Raw genomic sequence first — 25,048 nt, 5'->3', positions numbered from 1 at the left:
CTCTCCAGGTAATTTTTCCCAAGAATAGTTGTAACCTGGTTGTGTTTGTGGGAGGAGGTGAGTTCAGAGTCTGCCTACACTGCCATGTTGATGAGATCTCCATATCTTTAATTGTTGGCATTTTAATTATAATGTGTCCTGGTGTGGGCCTCTTTGGTTTCATATTATTTGGTTCTCTCTGTGCTTCCTATACCTGGATGTCTCTTTCCTTCCTTAGGTTAGGAAAGTTTTCAGCTATTATTTCTTCAAATAGTTTCTCTGCTCCTTTGTCTCTCTCTTCTCCTTCTGGGACACCTCTAATACGAATGTTAGTGCACTTGATGTTATCCCAGAGTTCCCTTAGGCTGTCCTCATTCTTTTTAATTCTTTTTTATCTGTTCAGCTTGGATGATTTCCTCTAGTCTTCCAGCTCGCTGAGCTGTTCTTCTGTAACATCTACTCTGCTATTGAGTCCCTCTAGTGAGTTTTTCATTTCCAGTATTGTATTCCTCCTTTCTGATTGGTTCTTTTTTATATTTTCCAATTCTTTGATGACGTTCTCACTGTGTTCATCCATTATCCTCCCAAGATCGGTGAGCATCCTTATGGCTTTTTGCTTGAACTTTTTGTCAGGTAGATTGCTTATTTCTGTTTCATTTAGTTCTTTTTCTGGGGTTTTTGTCCTTTTCCCTAGCTTGGGATGTATTCCTTTGCCTCCCCATTTTGCCTCTTTCTCTGTGCTTCTATCTATGGTAGGTCAGCTATGTCTCCTGATCTTGGAGAAGTGGCCTTATGTAAGAGGTGCCTTATGAGGCCTAGCAGTGCGCTTCCCTCTTGTCACCAGTTCCAAATGTTCCAGGAGTGACCCCTGTGTGGGTTACGTGTGTCCTTCCATTGTGGCAGTGTTGCCCTTGCTGCAGGTGCCTGGGGAGGGTAGGCTGTCCCCCTGGTCAGCTGGTTGGAATGTGCAGGTGTGTGTGTGGCTGCTATAGGCCCTGCAGCCACTTTGTCAGGTGTGGGGAGCCCCAGCACAGTTGGCTCAAAAGTCTAATAGCACATTCCTGTTGCAATTTTTCTCTTAAGTCAGTAGGCAACTAGCATGGCTGGTTACTAGGCTCAGGGGCTTACAATTGCTGTAGGCCTCAGGCCTGCAAGGCTATTGTCAGTTTTCTCAGGATTGCAGCTGAGTGGGGCTGTCCCCAGGCATGGGAGCCCCTAATTGTTTCAGGTTTTGGAAGGTGAGACCAATCCCCTATGTGACTGTTTGAGAAACATGTCTTCTGCAGCTGACAAGCCCCACTACCTGCAGTGCCACACACCCCATCAACACAGTCCTGCCCTGTGTATGTGCCATGACCCCAAGTGGACTCAGTTGTCCCACTGCAGAGGCCCCACACACTCCACCAATACCTCACACACTCCACCTGCTCTTTGCACATGCTCTGCCCCACAGAGATGGACTCACTCACCCAGCTGCAGAAGATCCAGGCACCCAGTCTGTGCAGGCCAAGTTGCCCAAGGGCTTGCTGTTGAATGGGGCCAGTCCCTAGGGCAGGTTGCTTGCCCTGGCTGAGCTGGATTAAATCAGTACTCTAGTGGGTGTGGCAGACCCCTGGGCCAACAGGCTAGGGGAAGAACTCCAATGGCACCTGCCAGTGTGTGTGTGTCAGCATGCCTGTACTAGGTCACAACAATGGCTGCCACCAATGTCTCAGTCTCTGGAGAGGTCTCACCTCTCACTGAGATGCACCCAGAGCATATCAAGTAAGTCTCTTTTCAGCAAAGGACTGTGAACCTTTGTTTCTGGTGATTTTAGTTTGCTTTCTGAATTGAGGGAATTTGCGTGTGGGCCCTTTAAGAGCAGGATCTTTTCCTAGTGTCCAATAGCTTTTCTGGGGGTATTCCCCACTGTAATTAGTAGCCAGCAAAGCTAGATATTACAACACTCATCCCTGTTTTGCTGAGTCCAAAGGATGCTTATAGCAGTAATGCTACCCTGCTCAGGTCCCCCACTCCTTCAGGGAAGGCCGTGTACCTTAGGATTTCTCCTGACCAGCTATGAACTGCCATGGCTTGTGAAAGTAGCGTTTTTCTCTCCAGAAAGGAATTTCTGCCTCTTTCACCTTAGTTAGGACTGTCCCTTGTTGCAGGGGTTCCAGTTTTTAGTTCTCTCTCAGGGGTAATTGCTCCCAGAGTAGTTGTAAGTTTATTGTGTCCATGGGAGGAGGTGAGTTCAGAGTCCTCCTATGCTGCCATCTTGACACCTCCAAGGATATTAATATATGCATCCATACATTAACATATCTTCATCAGGAAAAAAATGAGACAAATGTTGGTACACGGGCTTCCTAATAATCTCAGCAGAATCTCAGAATGACAAAAGTTTGAGAAATGTTCCAAACACTGGGTGTGACCATATTCACTGACTTTGCACCTTCCCTCTCCTCAAGTGGTCATGTCTCCATGCAGGGGAGTTGGAATTTCCAAGTTCAAGCCCCTTTATTCCATCATCCTTAAACCAAACACATGAAAGCCTTCATTCCGTAAGGTTCTTGTAGTTTGAGATTAAAATCTCTCTGAGGCCTTTTTGCCCTGGGTCTCCTCCTCCACGCGCCGTGTCAAGTCCTCACTCGGCGCGTGGACTCTCACCTTCTCCCCTCTCCCTGCCTCGGCCCGCAGGGCAGCGCCGGACACCGCGCCTTACCCCGGCTCTGGCATTCTGCGGCGCCCACCCCCTTCCGGGACGTCCTCCCCATCCTCTTTGTCTGGGGGCCTGAACTTGCCGTCCCAGCCCTCCTCTTTCCCGTCACCGTCTCAGGCAGGACCCTGAGGCCCGGGCTGGGGAGGTGACCGGCTCTGTCCTATGACACCCCATGTTCTTTCCAAACCCCATCCCACCGGCTGGGCCTGCCAGGATGTGGTTACATTCCTGGTGTCACTCTGGAAGATGAACTCTCCTGGGCAGGGATGTCTTTATTCCATCCCTCTGGATGTCGAGTGCTGCAGGGGCATGAGGAAAAAGAGACAAAGAGGGAAAACCAGGGAGACAGAGCGAGTGAGGGAGAGTGAGGGTAAAATAGAGGATGGGGGCAGGTTGGTGTGATGTATTTAGAAAGACACAATAAAAGTGAAAAAAAAAGTGACCTGGGTAAGAAGATGTGGGATATGTGAAAACAGACAAAAGAGGGGATAGCCGAGAGAAGGAGGAGGGCAAGATAGAAGGGGTCATTGACCAACAGAAACCATGCGGACAAACAAAAAAAAAGGATGGATGACAAATTCATTATTATTTTTTTAATTTCAAAGTTATAATTTTACAAAGTTATTATTTCAATGTACACCTGATAAAGATGTTGACTTTTTCTTATATTAACAGTCAAATCTACTTTATTCACTTGGTCTAATATTCGATAGATTGCTTTCTTGCCTTATGTGATCATCTAACTTAATGGGGTATGTGGTATAGTTCCCAATTCAGTATATGTTCCTTTTGCTTGCTCTCTGCAAGCAATATTCAAAGATGAGCTGGATTCTCATGGAAGTTTGTGTTCATGATGATAAATTGTTCAGAGCTATTCCCATAGCTAGCTTTCATGTTTTCCAGAGCCAATAATTAGATCTATTTCTTATTTTTAGATAGTTTAACGTTATGCTCTGGATAGGAGGAATTAAATACATGCAATCATTATGATTAAAACTGAAAGAGGGGCTAGCCCCGTGGCGGAGTGGTTAAGTTTGCGCACTCTGCTTCGCAGGTTCAGATCCTAGGTGTGGACACAGCACTGCTCACCAGGCCATGCTGAGGCAGCGTCCCACATAGCACAACCAGAGGCACTCACGACTAGAATATACAACTATGTACTGGGGGACTTTGGGGAGAAGAAGAAGAAGAGAAAAAAAAAATTTGCAACAGTTGTTAGCTCAGGTGCCAATCTTTAAAAAAAACAACAAAAACTGTGAAAGAGAAGATGCTTTTACTCAGGATTGTGAAAAATCTGGTCTGGAATATAGGGGTAGGAGGGAGAAGGGCAAATTCTGCCCCATCCCATCCAGGCCACAGCATGCCTGTGAGGTCAGTGCTGGTTACTCTCTACTGGCATGTCCTACAGACCATCTTACCAGACCCGATATACATGCAGAGTCCCAAAGCAGGTGGGTAAAGGCCATGACTTTTTAAACTAAGAACAGTACAAAAGTATCTCTGCAAGAAGGGGGGTTGGGGGGGCACTTGACTCATGAAGTTAGCTTAAAGAATGAAGGGGAAAGCAGTTTGGGGGTTCAGGACCCAGGAATGGGAGGGAGACTGGGAATTCAGGAACAGGAGAAAGGAAAATCTCAGCCCATACTCCCCTGGTGACCCTGTGCTCTGCAGGTACAAGGACAGACTACATGGTCTTGCCTTGAAGGAGAAGGTAAGTCCAGCCTGCCGCTGCTGCCACAGTGGGCTTCACTAGAACGGGAGACATCGTTAAGAAAGGGGCAGAAAAACTCACCTCTTGGTTTCCATGTGGGAGTTTATTGTCCCTGAATCCTTGCTGTTTCAGTTGACAGAAGACGACTGTTTTCCACAAGGTGAATTCCTCCCCGTATGCATCGCTGTGGCAGTGGGAGGTGGTATGTTTTACTACTTCTTTTCCAATTTGGATGCCTTTTATTTATTTTTCTTGCCTAATTGCTCTGGCCCAAACCTCCAGTACTATGTCGAATAAGAATGGTGAGAGTGTGCACTCTCGTCTTATTCCTGTTCTTAGAGGAATGGCTTACAGTTTTTCACCATTAAGTATGATGTTGGCTGTGGGTTTGTCATATATGGCCTTCATTATGTTGAGGTACTTTCCTTCCAGCCCTATTTTATTGAGAATTTTTATCATAAATGGATGTTGGATCTTGTCAAATGCTTTCTCTGCATGTAGTGAGGTGATCATGTGATTTTAACTCCTCATCTTGTTAATGTCGTGAATCACATTGATTGATTTGCAGATGTTGAGCCATCTCTGCATCCCTGGTATAAATGCCACTTGATCATGGTGTATGATCCTTTTAATATATTGCTGTATTTGATTTGCTAATATTTTGTTGAGGATTTTTGCTTCTATGTTCATCAGCAATGTTGTCCTCTAATTTTCCTTTTTTGTGTTGTCCTTGTCTGCTTTTGGTATCAGGGTGATGTTGGCCTCAGAGAATGAGTTAGGAAGCATCCTATCTTCTTCAATTTTTTGAATAGTTTGAGAAGGATAGGTATTATATCTTCTTTGAATGTTTGGTAGAATTTTCCAGAGAGGCCATCTGGTCCTGGACTTTTGTTTTTTGGGAGGCTTTTGATTACTGTTTCAATGTCCTCACTGGTGGTTGGTCTATTTATATTCTCTCTCTTCTTGATTCAGTTTTGGGAGGTTGTATGATTCTAAGAATTTCTCCATTTCTTCTAGGTTGTCCAGTTTGTTGGGATATAGCTTTTCGTGGTACTCTCTTATAATCCTTTGTATTTCTGTGATATCTCTTGCAATTTCTCCTCTCTCATTATTAATTTTATTTATTTGAGCCTCCTTTCTTTTTTTCTTGGTGGGTCTGGCTAAGGGTTTGTCAGTTTTGTTTATCTTCTCAAAGAACCAGCTCTTAGTTTCATTGATCCTTTCTATTGTTTTTTTTTAGTCTCCATTTATTTCTGCTCTAATTTTTATTATTTCCCTCCTTCTGCTGACTTTGGGCTTTGTGTTTTCTTCTTTTTCTCGTTCTTCTACGTTTAGTTTAAGATTGTGGACTTGAGATTTTTCTTTTTGTTGAAGTAGGCCTGTAATGCTAGAAATTTCCCTCCTAGGACCACTTTTGCTGTGCCCCGTAAGAGTTGGTAGGTTGTGTTTTCATTTTCATTTGTCTCCAGGTATTTTTTTATTTCTCCTTTGATTTCTTCATTGATCCAATGGTTGTTCAGTAGCATGTTGTTTAGTCTCCACAAATTTGTGATTTTACCAGCCTTTTTCTTGTAGTTCATTTCTAGCTTCATAGCACTGTGGTTGGAAAAGATGCTTGATAGGATTTCAATCTTCTGAAATTTATTGAGGCTTGTCTTGTTTCCCCACATATGGTCTATGTTTGAGAATGTTCCATGTGCACTTGAGAAGAACATGTATTGTGCTGTTTTTGGATGGAATGTTCTATATATATCTACTAAGTCCATCTGGGCTAGTGTTTCATTTAAGACCACTGTTTCCTTGTTGACTTTCTGTCTGGATGATCTGTCCATTGATGTAAGTGGGGTGTTGTGATCCCGTACTATTATTACTTTGCTGTCAGTTTCTCCCTTTAGGTTTGTTAATAGCTGCTTTATATACTTTAGTGCTCTTGTGTTAGGTACATATATATTCATAAGTGTTGTGTCTTTTTGGTGGAATGGTCCTTTTATCATTATATAATGCCCCTCTTCGGCTCTTACTATTTTTTTTACCTTGAAGTCTGCTTCTGAGCCTATGTTTGTGTTTAGACCTGAGATGTGTTTCCTGGAGACAACATATGTTGGGTCTTGTTTTTTGGGTTTTTTTTGGTTTTGTTTTTTTGGAGAGGAAGGTTTGCCCTGAGCTAACATCTGTGCCAATATTCCTCTATTTTGTATGTGGGTCACCACCATAGCATCGCTGACAAGTGGTGTAGGTCTGCGCCTGGGATCCAAACCTCTGAGCTGGGGCTGTCAGAGTGGAGTGTGTCAAACTTAACCACTAGGCCACGGAACTGGCCGCTGTGAGGTCTTGTTTTTTAAAGATTTTATTTTTTTCCTTTTTCTCCCCAAAGCCCCCTGGTACATAGTTGTATATTCTTAGTTGTGGGTCCTTCTAGTTGTGGCATGTGGGACACCACCTCAGCGTGGCTCGATGAGTGGTGGCATGTCTGCAGCTAGGATTCGAACTGACGAAACACTGGGCCGCCTGCAGCGGAGCGCGTGAACTTAACCACTCAGCCACAGGGCTGGCCCCGGGTCTTGTTTTTTAATCCATCCAGCCACTCTGTGCCTTTATTTATTTATTTTTTTACTGAGGAAGATTCACTCTGAGCTAACATCCACTGCCAATCTTCCTCTTTGTATTTGAGCCACCACCACAGCATGGCCACTAACAGATAAGTGGCATAAGTCTGTGCCTGGGAACTGAACCTGGGCCGCCAAAGTGGAGCATGCCAAACTTAACCCCTAGGCCACTAGGGCTGACCCCACACTGTCTTTTGGTTGGAGAATTCAATCCCTTTACCTTTAGAGTGGTTATTGATATATGAGGGCCTAATATGGCCATTTTATCTCTTGTTTTCCAGTTCTACATTTCCATTGTTTCTTTTCCTCTGTCTTTCCGACTGCCATTTCAGTTTGGTGGTTTTCTATGATGGTTTTCCCAGTTTTCTCTTATTTAATGATTTGTGGCTCTGCTCTGATTTTTTGTTCAGTCGTTACCATGAGGTTTGTGTAAAACATCTCATAGATGAGATAGTCCATTTTCTGATAGCCTCTTATCTCCATTAGCCTAAGCAGGTTCCATCCCTCTCCTCTTCTCCTTCTCAGTAATTGTCACAAATTCTTCTTTTTTTGTGTTGAGTTTGTGACTAAATTGAAGTGTTTGTAGTTATCTTTGATGCTTTCCTTCCACTTATCTTTTATATTATGATTAAGTGTTTGCTAACCTATCCTGATAACTGCAGTTTTCTGATTTTGTCTGCCTAGTTATCTTCTTGCTCTAAGCTTTGTAAGCCTTTGCCTTTTGTTTCAGGTCAGAGGGCTCCTTTCATCATTTCTTGTAAGTCAAGTCTAGTGGCAATGAACTCCCTCAGCTTTTGTTTATCTGGGAAAGCTTTTATTTCTTGGTCAAATCCGAAGGATAATTTCACTGGATAGAGTGTCCTTGCCTGACAGTTTTTGTCTTTCAATACTTCGAATATATCATTCCCTTTCTCCTAGCCTGTAAGTTTTCTGCTGAAAAATTGCTGAGAGCCTGATAGGGGTTCCTTTGTAGGTTATTTTCTTCTGCCTTGCTGCCCTTAGTGTTTTTTCTTTGTCATTGGCTTTTGACAGTTTTAATATTATATGCCTTGGAGAAGGTCTTTTAGCATTGATGAACTCCTAATGGAGTCCTATTGACTGCATGTACTCTAAGTCCAGTTCCTTCCCCAGATTTGGGAGATTCTCAGCTATTATTTCTTTGAATAAGCTCTCTGCTCCCTTCTCCCTCTCTTCTACCTCTGGGATACCTATAATCTTTACAGTACTTTTCCTAATTGAGTTGGAGAATTTTCCTAATCCTAAGTTTTCCTAATTTCTTGAAGAATTTCTTCATTTTTTAAAAATCTTTGTTCTCTCTCCTCCTCCACCTGAAGCATTTCCATATTTCTATCTTCTAATTCACTAATTCTGTCCTCCATAAGATCTGCTCTATTTTTTTTTTATGGTTTCCACATTATTTTTTATCTCATTAATTGTACTCTTCATATTCAGAATTCTGTATAGTTTTTTTTCTTGAGGAAGATTAGCCTTGCGCTAACATCTGTGCCCGTCTTCCTCCATTTTATATGAGGGATGCCTGACACAGGATGGGTTGATGAGCGGTGCACAGGTCTGCACCTTGGATCTGAACCAGCGAGCCCCAAGCCACTGAAGTGGAGCACACAAACTTAACTGCTACACCACTGGGCCAGCCCCCATAGAGTCTTTTTTTAAGGGCTTCAATCTCTTTGGTGAATTATTCCTTCTGTTCATTAATTTTATTTCTGAGCACACTGAACTATCTTTCTGTATTTTCTTGTAACTCATTGAGTTTCTTTACAACCATTATTTTGAATTCTCTGTCATTCAGATTGTAATTTTCTGTAACTTCAGGTTTGGTTTCTGGGGACTTGTTATTTTCCTTCTGCTCTGCAGTGGTACTGTAGTTCTTCATGGTGTTTGATGAATTGATCCTCTGCTGGTGCATGTGTTGATGTCTATGAAATTTCATATCTTATCTGAGGCATTATGAAAGATCAACAGTAGGGGCAAAGAATATTTAAGGACATAATGTCTAATGAATCACGGAAACTTTATTATACAATATTAATATCTTATTTAGCAGCATACATTAGAAACAGATGCAATTAGGGACAATAGGAACTCATTTTCATTGTGTTCCTGGTTTCTGTCAAATAGGATGAGTGATATATGGAAACTGTAAAATTTACCTTAGAAAACTCTGCTTGCCCAGATTGTGATTGAGATAAAGTTTAAAAAATGATACAGTATTTGTTGACTGTAAGTTTTGCTAGTTGTAAAAAGGATGTTTTAGAAAAGGTGGTTATGTTGATGTCTTGTGTAATCCAAATTATGTTCATATGAGCAATATTCATGTTTTTCTTTTAAAAAATTAAATGGGCTACTATTTATATATATTCATTGTTCCAAAACACTAAAACAGAAGTTAGGAAAAAAAAGATGAGCATGAAAATTCTTCTGGAAAACAATCTGTCACTCAGAAACTCTTATTTTGATTCATTTAAATGTGTTTGTATGTATGTATCTTTCAGGGAAGGGCCTCCCTGGAAGAAGGCCAGACTCAGGAGCCATGCCATGCCCCCCGATCATCTGAAGCCCCATCTATGCCATACCTTAAGGCCACAAGTCTCTCTCAGCCCTGAAGTCCTTGCTGCTCTTTCTACCATCTGCTCTATCCAGCCACTTTCAAGTCTAGACTACTTGGTTTGTGCTTTTCTTTCCAGGATTGGTCCCTAGGCAGCCTCCTCGATGCTTTGGGGCAGCAAGAGTGGTTCCCCAGTTCTGGGGCCTACCTACAAAATTTCTGTGCAGGATTCAGTGGTCCAGTACCTCTTCTCCAGCCTTCCTTGCACACACCAGGGGTTTCTGGGCCTCTGGGGACTCTTAGGAAAATTTTGTCATGTCTCTAGTGGTCAGGCAGCCACAAACACTTGCAGCTTCCAGGATGACTTAGAATATGTTCTAGGGGCTCAGGCGGGACAAGATATCCTCCCTGAGCATTTCCTGTAGAAATTGTTGGTCTGGACATCGGGAGGGATACCTAGGATGTGAGGTGAGGTTTGGGCGCTGTTTACAGCTCCAAAGCCCTGAGCATGATGCTCTGACCTCACAGCATCTGTGAGACCTAAAATTTGCTTTGTAGAGCCTTCTTTGGATTATACAAGCTCAAACTGGTTCTGAACTGAGGAGTACCCCTGGAAGGAACACATTCAAGGTTGTCCTTCTAATGTCTGGCTTGCTGACCTCTCCTTGATGTGAACAACATAATAATTTCATGTATGTATACACTGTGAAATAATTGCCATAATTCAGTTAGGTTACACATCCGTCACTTCATATAGTTACAGTTTATTTTTGGTGTGAACTTTTAAGAGCTACTCTCTTAGCAACTTTCAAATATATAATACAGTATAGTTAACTGTGGTCACCATGTTGTACATTACATTCCCAGAACATATTCGTCTTATTACTGGAAGATTGTGCCCTTTGACCACGTTCATCCATTTGCCCCAGCCCCCCTCTGCCCAAAGCAATGATCACTTCACCTAAGTAGGTCTGGAGTCGGGGACCTTTTCCTCATTCCCACAAAGGTGCTGTATAGTCTAGTTGGGACCCTGAGACCACTGGAGAACACATGTGAAGGCCACCAGGTATCTCTTGAACCACTGGGATGCACTGGGAAATATGACATGGTGTTTACTCATTTGAAATTAGGATTCTTTGGAGATTTCTGTTCTGTTGAGAAGCTCTGAGAGTCTATGACACATTGGGGCAAGATGACCTAGGAAAATGGCCTTCTACGTGGAACTTTGGAATCCAGATGTCACTCATCTGTTGTTTTCCAGGAATTAGGTAATTTCAGTTTTCCCTTTGGTATCTCTTTCTACCAATTACAAAGCCAGCTCTCACACTGATTCCATAGATGACATGACAATTATGTGCCGTGAGGAACATGAGATGACAGCATCCCTTCCCTGTAACCACATTTTGTGGCCCCATGTCACATACAGCTTCACTCCAAAGCGCCAGCTGGTGTCTATATCTCAGCGTCATTGACAGTGAATGCTCAAGACTCTAGATGGGTAGTTAGATGAGACAGGATTTCCTTAGTGCAATGTTCAGTTCTCATAATTTTGGCCTTAAGCCTCATTGAATTATAACTTCCATCAGTAGATGTTTTCAGATGAAAAATAAATGTCATTAATCTTATGAGAACATAAATTTATAGACTTTTTGAAGGAATTTTTTTCTGTTCTATGTGAATTTGTATTTTGACTTTTTCTAGTTTGAGTAAATTATCTCAACTACAAATAGTTTATTCATTTATGTGAAATTTTGTTTTGTAAAACATGAGTCTGAATTAATCAGAATGATTTAGTCATAGTTCTTTGTTCTTTTAGATTTGGAGATATTTTTGTATGTTTCTAATATCTTAGGGCTGTTTAAAATTAAGGTGTCATAAGACATGTGATGTGTTCAACATTTTACAATAATGAGATTTTACCAAGTGACCAGAAAAATCATGTTGTTTCATTCCATTATAGTATTTGATAACAGAGGGATTTTTTTACTTGTTACCACAAACTATCTGTAAATATCACCTTCTGATGTTTATTAAATATCTGTACAGTTAATGACCACCTTATATGAATGAGGGCAAATAATATTCAGCATGATCTGAAATATTAACTTAAAATAATAAATTTACTTTTAGTATTTTATGTTTTCTTAATAAACTGAAACATAAAATATACTCTATATTAGCTTGAGATGTTTAGTAATGACAATAATTTGCAAAATTTAAGGACATAGCATTCTTATAAAACATACCTTCTAATTTAGTAATTCTGCCTTTTCCTTTGAAAGTTTCAAATTTTAATTTACTCAGAAAAACATATATTCCCAAAAAGTGACAAGTAAATTTCAATTTAGTTGTTGAAACTCACAAGTCAACATTGTCTAGATTCAGTAGGGTTAGTGTCTTCTAGTGTCTTTAAAATGGAAGACAGAGAGGATAGAATCAGGATAGGTTGAAAACAGAAAAGAACAAAATGATGAGGACAGAAATTGTCTATCTGTCATCCATGAGGACACCAAAACCTCAGGAAACTTGAAAAGTGGAAAAAGCCTCTGAACATTAGAGAAGTTTTAGTTTGTTGAAATACACTTCATGTTGAAAGTCCCTGCATTTCAGGCATGTAGGAGGGAGAATGTCTGAGAGGCTGGCACTGACTGATCTTGAAGAGAGCACCTGATGCACAGAGGACATGTCCTCCGTTTCCTTCCAAATTCGATAACTGATGCAGTTGCTATGAGTCTTAACTTCTTGTTACTGTGATGCACAGGAAAATGATGGTAAAAGATGTTGCAGGCTTTTAGAGAAAAAGACTATTCTATTTTGCTCATATCTTCTTGGTTCTGGTGGTCAGTAAAGCACACTGCTAGGCAGGAGCCTTAGTGTTTCCAAAAATTTATAGCACATGACTAGTGGTGAAGCCCCTCTGCTGTCTTTCTCTCTTCTGCCTTTGCAATGATACTTCTCCTTCCCATGTTTTCCTCAGGAGCCCTAAGATTAAAATGTCTTGAGATTATGAATATCCTTGTCAGCGAGCATTTTGCCTCCAGCTGCACTCTATACTAAGTTAAATTGCCAAAGAATATTAGGTGCATTTCAGTGATTCAACAGTAACTTATACTCGTCATAATTATACTTATATTTCACAAAGTTCTTTTCATTGAACTGACTGGGTAGAAAGGCATTTTTCTTTCTGCAATTGTCAGCTGTGTTTCTCAAGTTACCAGTGACTGCTACTGAACCTACTAACACCCCTTCAGCAGGTCACCTGCAATTGTAACAACTTTTTGCTGTTGATGACCGTTCATTTACAAAAATGTTCATAGATATGGTGAAATTGAAGAAAATGATTTTCTTTTTTATTATAAAACAAAATGCACAACTTTATTTTGTGATATATATAATTATACACCATACAAATACAAAGAACTGTATTAAAATGGCATTAATAAAGTATACAACTCATAATATTATTATGAAGATGAGGAAACAGATTTCATCAAGCTTCATTATCTCCAAAGTCACATAGCTGTCTTATGCAAAATAGCACATGGGTTCTTGTAAATGGCTTCTTTCTTTCATTACACTTATTCTTTTTATTTCATGTGTCTGATCTAAAGCGATTTCCTGGTCCCTTTAATGGTGTTATTTTTGCAGTTTTACCCATGATTATGAATATACTTTGGGGCCTACAATATTTGGAATAGTCTATGGTAAACAAGCCGTGAGCATGAACTTGATGTGCATTGCCTGTCTTCTGAGAGTGCTCAGGAGTTTCCTCCTCATCCCAGAGAACCCCACTGTTTGAGATAGGCACTCAGTTTTATAAATTTTTAACTTGTCCTTTAGGACCCAGTTATCCTTTGTACTCTAACCAAACTACATGGCCTTTATGGGATTTTCTTCTAATCTGTTTCTCCCAAGTGTGTACCATGTTTTCAGATCCCATGATTCTTTTATAGTGGGGTTGCCACATTCACCAGTGAAAATACAGGATACACAGTTAAGTTTAAAATTCTGAAATCCAAAAAATAGCTTTTTAGTATAATTATGCAATGTTTGCATTTTTTCAAATTTAAGCTATCTTATTAACCATAGATATGGAATTTTCCTTATAAGTGCTACCAAAACATTAATGGAATATGGTATTCGATTTAAATGTTCGGCCAAATGTTCGGCCAAGAGTGATTTGCTGCTTACAAAGAAACACCTACTGTTACTTGCTAAGTAGAATGAACACTAAGGCATTAGAGACAAAACTGGAAGATCACTTACTTTCCAGTAGTTGATGTCTTGTCATTTGACTCCATAATTTTGGTTTCATGGTTCTCAAAATAAACAAGAAAATGCTTTGGTAATAATCAATAAGGATGTTTCAGATGTATTGAAACCCCCAGCTGCTGTTGCTGTTGGAGATGCTGGAGGAATGGGCGGCATAGCCTGCAATGCCACAGTTCCCCAGGCCCTGCCAAGGGAGTGGCTTCATGGGGCACAGAAGCAGCCGCGGTACTGCCCAAGGCACGGGGCACCTGAGAGGGGAACCTTCCTGCTGCCACCTGAAGTCCCATTGGCCCCTCTGCTGCTGCTGAAAGGTCAATCAGAGCCACGGGACCTGTGGATGTGGCTGTTGGCCACTCTGATTGGTGCCCTTGCCCCCTGTGCCTAGGGCCAGGCCACGTGCCCCTCTTAGAGCTTTAAGCACCACAATGAGCAGTCACATAACAGAATATGAACAACATACTGAGGCCCTGACCTCATAGGACACATCATGTTGTAGGAACAGCTGGTACGGACTAAATGTTTTGCAAAATCCTTTCATACTTTCTATTTATTAAATGTTGCAATGGAGATTGAGAGTCTAAGAATTCATTAAACAAAAAATAGGGCCTCATAATTTGGAGACAATGGAAAGTTTGTAGGGCTATGTAACTTTAAACCATTTAATTAAAATTGCTCTAGAATTAATGGGGCACAGAACTGTAAGAAGAGTTTAATAAAATGGAAAATGATGATCGAGACAATAAGAAAACACAGTGACTCTGTAACAAGTGGCCTGGGATGGAGGTGGAGGGAAAAAAAGGTTATCAGACACTGCAAGATATCCAAGACCAGGTTTGCCATATTGCCTTAACTCCTAGGAATAAAGTTAGTCATTGAAATATGTGATTTTTTTGAAGGGGTGGGTAAGAGAATAGCATATTCAAATATTTTCAGGTTAAAATATACAAAATGACTTGTGTGGGGAAAATTGAACACAAGAAACATATTAAGAGGTTTTAATTAGGATTGAATTTGTAGCTAATAAATATGAGAGTCATAAAGAAAACCAACTGGGTTTTGGAACTCTTCAAAAGTAGAATAGTCAGTGTTAAGCAATGATCCCAATTGGCCTGTTGAGGAGAAAGAGGCGTAAGGGTGGACCATGTATTCTGAACTTTGGGGAATGATTCTGTGGTGGAACCATTCACTGTCCACAGAGGATCTGAGGAAAAGGCATCTGGGGGTGAATGTCATGGTTCCTTTATTGGGGTGCAGGAGGGGCGCGGTTATTGCTGTTTGAATATCCATTTCAAGCACATTTGAATCACGAAATAAACTAGGATATTCTTTGACAATAGTGAAAAAGGTCAACAAACCTTTTGTGATTATCGTTAGATGAAGCACATGAAATTTATTAAGGATTCAAAAATTTGGAAAATAGAATGAACAAGTTTGACCTAATGGACATACATTGAACCTGGTGCTTTATATCACATTTTTCAGCACATGTGGAACAACTGAAATAAATCGATATCAAAGAAAGTTTTAACAAATATGAAATATATATGTTTTTGAGTGATTAACTTTATTATTTTTTATTTTATTGAGGTCACATTGGTTTATAACATTATGTAAATTTCAGGTACACATCAAATATAAATTTTTTTTTGAGGAAGACTGGCCCTGAGCTAACATCCGTGCCCATCTTCTATTTTATATGTAGGACGCCTACCACAGCATGGCTTGATAAGCAGTAGGTAGGTCCACACCTGGGATCTGGGCCTGTGAACCCCACCCTGGGCTGCTGAAGTAGAACGTGCAAACTTAACCACTGTGCCACCAGGCCAGCCCCTCAAATATAAATATTTTAATCAAAGGGATTAAGTTTGCTAACCATTAAGTAATAATACTTTTGAAACAGTACATTAAGGAATTTTAAAATATAAAAAACTTAAAAACTGGGAAATATTTCTAATGAATAATTAGAATTTTTTACACTAAAAGACAATGAAGATGCTTCATATAAAAGGTGTGCACTGTATTTGATTCAATAGTAGTTAGGGGAAATGAGATAGATGCAAATTCTCATACTAGAATAGTAGATTCCTAACAATATGTGTGTTAATGTCAGACTCTGGAATTTATAAATATAAACATATGATAAATGCAGCTAATGTATAAAGTATAATATTAGTAATAAAATTTAGAACAGATGTTCCATGCAATATAATAAAAATGAATAAAATTAGTACTAAAAAAAGGTTAGTGCAATGTTGAGAAAAATGTAAAAAGACACACAAACAATATTAAGAATGAACAGTAGATAAAACTGTTGCTAGAGATTTTTTAAGCCTCTAGGGACTAATATAAACAACCTTATACTAATAAACTGAGAGAAAAAGTGATTTCTGTTAAATATAGGATACCAAAACTGAATGAAGAAGAATGACAAACCGGAAAAACACAAATAAACTGTAAGTATTTGGAAGCAGTAACCAAAAGTTTTGATTGTTTTAAATGATCCTTTTCCCATGTTTTTAAGATTTTAAGATTCTTCCTTCAAATCTGTTGTATAAAGCAGTTACAAAAGAAAAGCCATAGAAAGATGTTGTGTGCCTATTGCACACATTTTACCAAATCTTTAAAACTGAGCCAATGTGAGTTATGAATTTGGACATAATATTAGTTTATAAGTATACAAAATGACAGAGAAAAGTTTATTTCAGACATACAGGATGCGTCAATAAGAGAATCAACTCAAATGAACCAACATAATCAAAATTAAATGAGATAACCACATTCATTGAGTAAATCATTTTATACGGATTGAAAAATTTTATAAGTAAATTAATTTAGATAAAATACTCTATCAGAGAACATTTTACTTGTTAGTGATCACAACAAATCAGGATACAGGAATAAATTATACAAATGTCCAATGAGCACATGAAAAGATACTTAGTAATGTAATTTGAACTTGAAAGTGTGATGCCTCCAGCTTTGCTTTTCTTGCTCAATATTGCTTTAGCTATTTGAGGTCTTGTGGTTTCACAAAAATTTTATAATTGCTTTTCTGTTTCTGTGAATAATGCCATTGGACTTTTGGCAGGGATTGCATTGAATCTGCATATCACTTTGAGTAGTATGGACATTTTAACAATATTGATTCTTCCAATACATGAACACAGGATATCTTTCCATTTATTTTTGTCTTCCATTTATTTCATCAATGTCATATATTTTTAAGTGTACAGAATATTCACCTCCTTGGTTAAATTTATTTGTAAGTATTTTATAGTTTCTGATGCTATTATAAATGGGATTGTTTTCTTAATTTACTTTTGAGATAGAGCATTGCTGGTGTAACAAAACACAATTGATTTTTTTTTTGGCAAGGAAAGATTCACCCTAAGCTAACATCTGTTGCCAATCTTCTGCCTTTTTCCTTCCTTCCCCACCTGCCCAAAGCCCCAGTACATGGTTGTGTATAGTTGTAAGTTCTTTGAGAGCTGGCGCCACAGCATGGCTACTCACAGATGAGTGGTGTGGTTCTGCGCCCGGGAACCAAACTCAGGCTGCCCAAGCAGAGCACGCCGAACTTTAACCGCTAGGCCATCAGGGCTGGTTCAAAACACAACTGATTTTTGTATGTTAATTTTGTATTCTGCAACTTTACTGGATTCACTTATTAGTACTAACAATATTTTTAATGGTTTCTTTAAGGTTTTCTACATGTAGGATCATTTCATCTACAGAGACAATTTTACTGCTTTCTTTACTACTTCAGTGCATTTTATTTCTATTGCTTGCTTAATTGGTCTGGATAGGACTTCCAGTACTACATTAAATAGACGTGGTGAGAGTAGGCATCATTGCCATCTACTAGAACTTACAGTTCTCCCCTTTTGTTGTTATGATCTTGGGTTTTTCATAAAGAGTCTTTACTATGTTGTGGTAATTTCCTCCTACACCTATTTTGTTGTTCATTTTTATCATGAATGGATGTTGAACTTTGTGAAATGCTTTTCCTGCATCTATTGAGATGATTATGTGGTTTTTCTCTTTCATTCTATTAATGTGGTATATCACATTGATTTGTGTATGTTGAACAAATTTTGCATCTCCAGTAAAAATCTCACTTGATTGTGGTCTATAATCTTTCTTGTTGTGTTGTTGAACTTGGTTTGCTAGTATTTTTGAGGACTTTTGAAGCAAGAGTGAACCCTAATGTAAACTATGCACTATGGGTGATTGTGATGTGTCACTGCTGGTTCATCAATTGTACCAAATGTACCAAACTTGGGAGCCTACCCCATGGCCAAGAGGTTAAGTTCTTATGCTCCACTTTGGCATCCCGGGGTTTACGGGTTCAGATCCTGGGCATGGACCTATGCACCGCTCATCAAGCATGCTGTGGCAGCATCCCACATAGAAGAATTAGAATCACTTACAGCTAGGATACACAACTATGTTCTGGGGCTTTGGGGAGAAAAATTAAAAAAGAAGAAGTTTGGCAACAGATGTTAGCTCAGGGCCAATCTTCCTGGTAAAAAAAGAAAGTACCTAACTGGTGGGGATGTTGATAATGAGGGAAGCTATGCATGTGCGGGGGCAGTGGGTATACGAGATCTCTCTGTACCTTCTCAATTTTGTCGTGAATCTAAACCTGCTGTAAAAAAAATTTTATTATAAAAAAATTTAATGGCATTAAGATCATCGTAGAAATAAATTGTGTTGTATATAACAGATAAATGAAAAATAGTGTTAAGTAACTGTGTTAGAAAGTTTAACTAGTTAAGAAGATGGACAAATAGAAAGCATTTATGACCAGTAATCACAGGATATACATTGTTTTCAAATATCAGAGAAGATTTTTAAAATGGAAAATGTTTAGATCTAAAAAAAGTGAATAACGTCATGAAAGCAGAAATCCTACAGGTCATAATTTCTTGCACTATGAAATGACAATAGAAACTACCAATTAAAGTGCAACCAACAAATAATATCTAGTAACATACAAATTTTATTTAAGATCATTTTAAAGAACTATTGGATTAAAAATAAAAATCAAACTGAGGTTATTTTACAGAGGCAATGGTGTGCCAAGGAGGAATCATGGCAACTAGAGTCAAAGGACCTTTATATAACTCATTCTACCAACACTAACTTAATGCTCTAGAAAAGCATCAATTCTGGCCATGGACAGGTAGTATTCACTGAAGTAGAAGATTATAAATTCAGAAATGCACTCAAAATACAAAAATAATTTCCAATATTAAGAAAATAATCACACTATAAGTAATTAGAATATATGACAAATTGGGGCAGTTCAAATCAGGAAACCTAGGATGTCTCGTGAGATACTATTGTCTGCTAGAAAATATCTAGGCAAAATATTTTACTCATCTGAACAATATGGGTGTTTATGCTTTTAGAGAAAAATAGTATATATTCCAATAACTATTTTAATGCGAGCAAGTAAAAATCCTCAAAAAATGCAAGAATCCTTAAAATGGCTAGCAGAGTGGAAAGGAAAATTTAAGAATTTCCCAGGTCCAGAAATGATTCAAAAGAAATATTCAGAAAAGTAATAAAAGGAAGAGGCCAGTGTTCCCTCAGGATACTAGCTGATCACAAGACAAGATTGATCATCTTGTCCCAGGTCAACTGGAATAAACAAGTAAATATACTGATTTGAGATATCCAAAATGTGAGATTTCCCAAATGTAAGAACCAAATTATGAATTATGAAGCACAGAAGGAACTATGCTACCAGAATGAAGGGTTACAAGATATGAGATGTCACATAAACATTAGATATTGGGATTGTGTTTAAAATCTTTAAGTCAATACAATGAAAAAATAAGAAATCAAAATAATGTGGAAAGGGAAAAAAATTATAAAGTGGACAAGAATGTTTAGAAAAGAGGCAAGGAGAAATGAAGAACTGAAAACTAAATATGTAATCTATATATAATGTATAGGTTAAAGATTAAATTAGACAGCCAATGAGAGGAATAGTGTACTAGGAAATTGAGCAGAATGAATCCAAATATAGTAAAAAAAAAAAAAAGGCAAAGTGATAGAAAGTATAATCATAGAGGTATAAAGACTAGTATAATGAGAAGGAATAAAACATATTTAATTGTTTTACTGGAATACATAAAAACAATGAAACACAATAATGAAAAATGATTAAATTTTTCTACATTTGAAAACCAGACACAAATCTTGAAATAAGACCTTCATTGTTTCAAAGAGAAAAATAAAAAAATACACATTAGAAATAATGGTCAAACTGCATAACACCAAAGAGGGGAAAAACTTAAAAGCAGTCATAGAGGTAAACTACAAAAGTGAGAGCAAAATCTCCATAGACTTGATAGCAGTCAGAACACAGAGAAATCAATGTTAAGACTGTTGGAATTGGATAGTTAGCTAAAATATCTGTAATCAATAAGGAAAAAATAAACTCTAAGAGATTTGATTACCAACAGAAGCTTCTTAAGAGACTTTTCTTCAAGAAAGAAAAGTCTTTCCGTATGAAGGTTTAAAACTCAAAATCAAAGTAAGAAACTTGTAAACTTATCGGAATATTAGAACATCATGGACATTGAACCAAAGAACCCACAGCGAACTTGGCAGCATTAAAAGTATTTAGACATATCAGAAGTGTGATTCCATACATTTTCCTTAAATCAGATAGCTAATCTGGGTGCTACTTAAATAATCTAAGTGATAACAGAATGATCTATTTTTCAGACAATTCGCTTGCTAAGAATTGAGGGCACTTCTGTTGCATTTTGCAGCATATTGATTATCAGAACTGATTAGCACCAAAGGAGTGACAGTAGCATAAACATTGACCACAAGACTCTGGAAACCCAGCATGACTGGGTCACATGCCCATAAGAGGGTTGAGGAGGATAAAATGAGGACATCCGCTGAGCACATGACCACAAAGAAACTCACCAGCAGCAGGACGGTCTGAGTGGCCCTTTCTCTGGGGAGGCTCTTGGTGAAAAGCTTGTGCTGTGAAGGTGCAGGGACCTCCTCTGTTGTCTGAATAAGAGAATCACCATGTGTGCACTTGACACCAGCATCACTCCTACAAAAGCGACATGCCTAAATAATGCCAACAAGAAAAACTGGCTCCTGACGATACAGCTCATGGGGGAAACGGAGCAGTATTTCCTAAGACTTAGCATACTGGGCTTGGTCACACTGGAAAAAGCCACAGTATGGAAGATCAGCTTACTACTGAGAGACAAACTGTGAAACCGAAAGTAGAAGATGAATGGAAGATGTAACCTGTAGATTTCTGTTTAAACCTTGCCAACCAGAAGCTGTTGGGGCTCATGGTGATGGCCTAAAGCACGCTCAGGGGGCAGGTAGGGCAGACGGACAGGCCCCTCATCACACTGCTCAAGAAAAGGGCCTTACCTTTGAAGTCGATACGAAAGTTTAGTGAGTCAAACAGGTCTGGAGACTCCAAGGGCACCATGGTAAGGAGCATCACCGTGGGGTTGAGGGCCAAGTGACAGATGCTCAGGTTGGTGAGTTTAGGCCTGTAATCCAGAAAGAGTGTGAAGATCTGGATGAGAAGGAAGGTACTGGCTGAGAGTCCAATGCCAGCTTGGGGAAAAAAAGCATAGTGTAATAGTAACATAAGTAGAAAGTGATCATCTCATTGGCAAATAGGAAAAGTATTTTATACTAGAAAAATAAATAGAGCTCACATCATCATCATCGTTATTTATTCCATAGTCAAAATAATCACCAATTCCATAATTTTTATTTCAGAAAATTGTTCTTAACACTATCTTGTACAAACGCTTAAAAATACAACCTCAGTATTATCTTCTAAGCCAAATTATACACACACACACATATATATATATATGTTCATATCATACCTGTATAAGATGTCCACTGTCTACACTCCTACAGTACCTGAGGCTCACTCCTTACAAAGCGTTTCTTCACTATTCTGCATTCCTTTGTTTAATGTACACCACCCAGAACAGTAATGGGCATATAAAAATAATTCATGGGTTTTTCTACAGCTGATGTGAAGTAAATTTTATGCTATTGGGAAAGATCATATATATTTCTCCCATCACTTTGATACTTTTCTTTTTTGTCCTTCTTCCACAGTTAAAGACACTTGTGATTATATTGGGACTGCCTGGATAAATCTAGGATAATCCCCCAATTTCAAGGTCAGCTGAAAACTACCTTTAGATCTATCTGCCTCCTTAATTCCCATTTGTCATATAACCACTGTGCTCACAGAATTCAGGAATTTGCATGTGAACATATTTGGGAGGCATTTTTCTGCCTCTACCACGTTATCACCAGCCAATCATCCTGGTTCACTTCCAGTTTAGTTTCCATCTCAGAGATTCCTTGTATAAATGCTCTTCATTTCAGAAAGGATTGCTAAAGTCAAGGTATAGGTTTTTAAGAGGAAAAACCCTATATTTTTCTACTTTATGGTGTCCATGAGGTTGCATCATAGTAATCATATGGTGATCCTTTTTTTGAGACTGCTCTTAATATAGGGAAATCCTCCTATGCCTTGAAAAAATGCTTAGGTCTCCAATAATAAAGACAGTTTCACCTCATGTCTTAATCAAGATATCAGAACACTTGGTAAAATTTCACTGAATAATTTAGCAATTACTTTCTTGTGTTATGTGCAAGTGTTGCAGGAAAAACTATTTTATGCAATTAATTCAATCCAAGACTTGTATGATACTGAAAAATTGGAAAATCACCATATTTACTCAGAATCATCTTCTGAGATGGGAGAGTGTTAAATTATGTTTTCAAGGTCACTTGTAATTATACTAGCTCATAGAGATTAATGCATAAGGTAATACAGGTAATCAGTATTCTTGACTCATACTCAGAAATTCATAACTGGGAATATTGCTCTAAAACTGTCTGATACATATAAGTTTATAAAAGGTAAATTGAATAGTTGATTAAATAGTTGTCACTATTTCTCTGAAAGCTTAATCTAGTAAAGGGGTACGTTTATCTCAACTGCTAGAACCAAACAACACATAGTTGCCACCAACATAATCTTTACCCACAGCATGTTGGGTTCTGCTCTCATGTCGCAGCCAGAGGGCACCAGGCTAAATATGAACTTAAAGTCACAGTGGTCCCCACACTTTGAAGATCACTGTCCAGGACATGTAAAACAATATACTTAGTAGCCCATGCCCAATACTGTTTAATATATGTGCATATATATTATATACATATATATATATATACAGGTCCATGTATAATTTTATTAATATACTGCATGTATTGTAAGGCATTACCAAAAAGAGATAATAAAATGTTAGATAAAGTAAGAGACAAGGATTTAAATATTGTTTTCTCTCACTCCATGATATATACAGCTCACCCTCTCTAATTTTTATTGCCTCTGTAAATGGCTATCACATACTGACAGTCTGTGATACTGAATTCAGCTTTGAAGTAACTGCTTGGGAATCTTGTGGTATGAGACATTTCAAACTTTTCACTAACCTCTCATGGACAAGAAGACCAGTCCCGCTGACCTCAGCTTTGAAGTAGCAGCTTGGGATCATTGTCCTATGAGAGATTTCAAACTTTCCTCTAGAGCCAGCACAGAAATCTATGGCGTGCATGCATGAGATCACACGGAGGGCTCTCTCTAGCTTGTAGCTCATAAGGAACACCTCCATGTAACACATTCAGTGTTGCATGTTACTGCCTTCAGCCAGATTTTCACTTGCATACAAGGAAGAATTCTCTCGCAGAACTCAACACACACCTATCCACTGAGGCACATTTCTAAACATTTCACTATAGCTGGGAGAGAATATCTGTTACATCCATTCCACGAGATAACAGTGGGAAGTAACCCACTTCCTTTACCTCTTTATGAAACTCTCTAAGAATATTTTTCAAATGGTGCTCTTTGTGGCATACAGACGGCCACTCGTTCACATGCCATAAAGAACGCCCTCTCTTAGCAAAGCATATAAATCACCAGTCAGTAACATTTTGGTTTAAGAGATGTCAAACTTTTCAGTACGGCTTGGACAGAATGTCTATAACATCTGTTCAGAGAATGAACACAGGGCAGAGACACTCTGGCTTCTAGTTCTTGGGGAAGATCTTCGTAGAACCATTTTAAAACACTGCACTTGATGCCATGCAGCCGGCCTCTCATGGACTATACGACTGCTCCCACGGAACTCAGCTTTGATGTAGCTGCATGGGAACCTCTTGGTATGAGACATTACAAACTTTTCACTAGTGCCAGAACAGAGCATCGATCGCCTCCATGCCCTGAGATCACAGGGAGAAATACCACTCTTGCTTCTAGCTCTTAAGGAACACCTTCATGTAACACATTCAATTTTGCACATTACCGCCTTCAGCTGGGCTTTTGCCTGCGTACTGTGAAAGAATTGTCTCACAGAACTCAGCACGCACCTATCTGCTAAGGCACATTTCCAAACATTTTACTACAGCTGGCAAATAATATGTATTACATCCATTCCATGAGATAACAATGGGAAGTAACCCCCTTTCTTTAGCTCTTTCTGAAGCTCTTAAGAATATTTTTCAAACACTGCTCTTTGTGGCATACAGACAGCAATTATATAATTAGTATAAGGTAGTGAATGAGAGCCTCACTAAGAAGAGACATTTAAAGGGAGAAATCACGGAAACAGTGTGCTGAGCCTTCCAAAGAGGAGAAGAAACACAGAGGATTTGTGCAAGGAACTCACTGTGGTAAGAGATACTCTGTATGATTGAGGTGTTATTTAAGCTTAATAATCCTACTTTAAGGAAATGAGACTGTTCTGTTGGGACTGCATGGGTTTTCACAAAATATAATAATGATGACAAAAGAAAGACAGGAAGAAAAAACACTCTCTCAGAAGAAGCTTTGAAGAAGACATGTCCTTGTGATGCAAATAAGGTCCAATGGAAACAGTGTTGAATATGTGCAGAGTAGAGACACTCTGCACCTTGATTCTTGGGCCTGGACACTGAGGAGAGGTGGCATCTTCAAGGGCATCACAGAGGGGTTAGGGATAAAAAAAAAGGGGGCTGGCCCAGTGGCATAGTGGTTAAGTTCACATGCTTTGCTTCAGCGGCCCGGGGTTCACAGGTTCAGATCCCAGGTGAGAACCTAGTATCGCTTGCCAAGCCATGCTGAGGTGGCATCCCACATA

At 39.0% G+C, this 25,048-nt stretch overlaps 1 protein-coding gene across 13 annotated transcripts in view; it reads left to right on the top strand.

Moving 5' to 3' along the window:
* LOC103563328 (ral guanine nucleotide dissociation stimulator-like) overlaps positions 1-25,048 on the top strand; it is a 90,762-nt gene that overhangs the window by 13,374 nt on the left and 52,340 nt on the right. The window contains exons 2-4 of one of the 13 annotated variants that reach the window (XR_011529276.1): positions 9,511-9,682; positions 10,694-10,831; positions 16,236-16,288. The exons of 10 other annotated variants lie outside the window; for them this stretch is intronic. The gene's annotated coding sequence lies outside the window, so the exon portion shown is untranslated. Of the gene's footprint in view, positions 1-9,510; positions 9,683-10,121; positions 10,256-10,693; positions 10,832-16,235; positions 16,289-25,048 lie in introns of all 13 variants that reach the window. 2 more of the 13 variants (XR_011529277.1, XR_011529278.1) reach the window with 2 other exon arrangements.

This window comes from Equus przewalskii, chromosome 18, assembly GCF_037783145.1.
Source record: "Equus przewalskii isolate Varuska chromosome 18, EquPr2, whole genome shotgun sequence".
In the NCBI taxonomy this organism is placed as follows: Eukaryota; Metazoa; Chordata; class Mammalia; order Perissodactyla; family Equidae; genus Equus; species Equus przewalskii.
The sequence above is the reverse complement of the archived record's forward strand: the minus strand, read 5'-3'. Positions and strand labels throughout refer to the sequence as shown.